Genomic DNA, 3,220 nt, shown 5'->3' with positions numbered 1-3,220 from the left:
CTTTCTCAGGGCTTGCTTGATGTCTCTGCTCCGCAGACCTTAGATGAGGGGTTCAGCTTGGGCGTCACCACCGTGTGCATCACTGAGGCTACGGCACTTGCCCTGGAGTTTTGTGTGGCAGTAGAACTAAGATACACCCCAAGGCTTGTACCATAGAACAAGGAGACCACCAAGAGATGAGACCCACATGTGGAAAATGTTTTATACTTGACACTCACTGATGAAATTCTCAAAATAGAAGATACAATTTTAGAGTTAGAAGAGAGGATGCCAGTGAGTGGTACAATAACCAGAAGTCCACTTGCCAGGTACATGGCCAGGTCACTGAGGAACGTATTAGAACAAGCAAGTTGGATCACCTGATTAGGTTCACAGAAAAAGTGAAGGATTTCCAATTCTGTGCAAAATGAGAGTCTTAAAACCATTAAATCAAGTAGTAGAGAGACAAGAACACTCAATACCCAGGACTCTAGAAGGAGAATGCCACAGAACTTGGGGCTCATGTTGACCATGTAGTGCAGGGGATGACAGATGGCCACAAACCGGTCATAGGCCATCACTGTCAAGAGAAAATTGTCTAATCCTCCAAAAAGCCTGAAAAAGTACATCTGGCTGAGGCAGCCTTCATAGGTGATCTCTCTGCTCTTCATCTGGATGTGCAGCAGCATCTTTGGGATGGTGGTGGAGGTGAAACAAATGTCTGAAAAGGACAGGTTGGAAAGGAAGAGGTACATGGGTGTGTGGAGTCGGGAGTCTGTGATAATGGCCAGGATGATGAGTAGGTTCCCAGTGAAGGTGACCAGGTACATGGACAGGAACAGCCAAAAGAGCAGTGACTGCAGCTCCCCCTGGTCTGAGAGTCCCAGGAGGATAAACTGTGTAACACGGGTTTGGTTTCTTCCTTCCATGTAACTGATGCAAACAGGTGGAACAGAGACAAGAGCACATTGAAAAGGCACCAGCATGATCACAGAAATTAAGAGAAATTAAGAATTAAGTGAATCATGTTTTCAACATGCTTCATTCTATAGTTCTTACTCATTTCCTACCAATAGGAATTCCAATGGAGTAATCATTGTTAAGCATCTCAAGGACCACACAGAAACAGAAGAGTTAACATCAATGCTTCTCAATTTCTTCCAAAAAGGAATCAAGGGGAAACCCTTCGTGCTTTATTTCATTAGGCCAGCACTGCACTGATATCAAATCCATAAATAGACATTGCACGAAAAGTACACAACAAAATTCCCAACGAATACTGACGTGAAAGTCTTTGACTAAATATTACTCATTGAAGCATAGCAATCTTTTGATCATGGTGTAGAAAAGTATTGTTCATCTTGACCAAGAGGGGTTTATTACTGCAAGGCAAGGATGGTTTAATTTATGAATATCCTTCAGATCATATACCACATTAACTGAATGATGGATAAAAGCCACATGATTATCTCCACTGATACAGAAAAACTTGGACAAAATTTAGCATTTTCCATAATAACAACATTCAAGAACCTGAGATAGATGGAAACTTCCTCAACATGATATAGGTCATTGTGAAAACTGACCTGCAACATCAATCTCAATACTGAAAGGCAGAAAACAGCTCCTCTGTATGAAAAAGACAAGCATGTCTGCTTTCATACCTTCTATGCTATATGGGATTGGAAGGTTTACACAGAGAAATTAGCCATGAAAGAGGGAAAGACAAAAAGAAAGACAGAAAGACAGAAAGAAAGAAAGTGGGAAGGAAGGGTGGAAGGAAGGAAGGAAGGAAGGAAGGAAGGAAGGAAGGAAGGAAGGAAGGAAGGAAGGAAGGGAGGAATAGAAAGAAAGAGAAATAGAGGGAGGAAAATAGAAGGATGGAAGGAGGAAATAAAGAAGGAAGGAATGGAAGGAGGGAAGGAGGAAGGGTGGGAGAACTAAAAAATGTATGAAAGGAAGAAAGAAGACAAAGGGACAGAGGGATGACAAATGAGAGGGAACGGGGGAGGACAGAAGAAGAGAGAAAAGGAAATGAAATTCATCAAAACTAGAAAGGACAAATAAAATGAATCATAGAAAATGTGATCTTAGTTTAACAAAATAAGCTAGCATTAAAAAAAGGAAAAATTTTCCCCAGCCCGACGTGGCACAAGCGCACCACGCCCGAGAGACAAATGGAAGAGACAGAGTCAGAACACGCTCACAGAAGTGTCTCTGGGGAAGAGGTATAGAATGCTTAGCTGCGTGTGGAGACAGAAACCCACTCCATAGATAACTGCTGGGCAGCCCGAATCCCGAACCGGGGTGGCGCAAGAGGAGGAATAGCCCCCAGCCCTAAGCCATCTCGGCGGGGAATCAACGGCGCCTGTGGCGGTGAGAAGCGGCTGCTCTGGAGGGGCGCGCGCCATGGCGGGAGCGACCCGAGCAGCGACTGCGCCGGGCGCGAGCAATTCGAACTTGGTTTTGGGGACGTGACCACGGACCGCATTTCCACGGCACACCTCACCCCTGCACGGACTTCGCGAATCCTGGGTGTGCACAGGGAAAAAATAGGGCGCACACCTATGTGACCCCCAACAAAGAGTCGGTGGCGGGTGGAAGCCTGGGCGCGCGCTTAGACTGTAGGAGCTCCCAGCTCATTTCCAGCAGCGCACAGCGTCTTGAGCAAAGCTATCTGAAACTAAGAGAGACTCGGTTTTTTGCTTTTTGTTTTTTTCCTTTCCCCCATTGCAATCGAATCGTGACTGGGGGTGGGGACTCCACAATTGAGTCTGTGAAGGTACGCACTTCACCTCCTGCTGCTCATTTCGCCTCAGGCAGGGGCGGAGCCTCTGAGAACAGACTCCAAGACCTACCACATCAAACCAAGCCAATCCACCAGGGGGAGCTGCTGCTTTTTTTTGTTTGTTTGTTTTCAGTTTTTTGTTTTGTTTTGTTTTTTGATTTGTTTTGTTGGGTTTTTTTGCTTGTTTGTTTTTTTAATATATAAAAACTTTTTTTTTCTTCACTAGTTTCGTACTTATTTCTTTGTCATTATTACCTTTTTTTTCACTTTTTCTTTACTCAATTCCTTTAAATTTTACTCCTTATATTCCTTTCTCCTTTCTCCCTTACTTTTTCACCTTCTTGCAACCCAGATATATTCTCCTGTATCTCATCCTTACCTTTCCCCTCAACTGGTCATACACTTTTAAACGGTATACTGTCCTTTGTTGTCTCTGACTCCCTTATATATATA

At 44.0% G+C, this 3,220-nt stretch overlaps 1 pseudogene; it reads right to left on the bottom strand.

Moving 5' to 3' along the window:
* Positions 1 to 6: 6 nt before the first annotated feature.
* LOC115274347 lies at positions 7 to 908 on the bottom strand (annotated as a pseudogene).
* Between the last annotated feature and the right edge of the window lie 2,312 nt (positions 909 to 3,220).

Source organism: Suricata suricatta, chromosome 12 (genome assembly GCF_006229205.1).
Source record: "Suricata suricatta isolate VVHF042 chromosome 12, meerkat_22Aug2017_6uvM2_HiC, whole genome shotgun sequence".
Lineage (NCBI taxonomy): Eukaryota > Metazoa > Chordata > Mammalia > Carnivora > Herpestidae > Suricata > Suricata suricatta.
The sequence above is the reverse complement of the archived record's forward strand: the minus strand, read 5'-3'. Positions and strand labels throughout refer to the sequence as shown.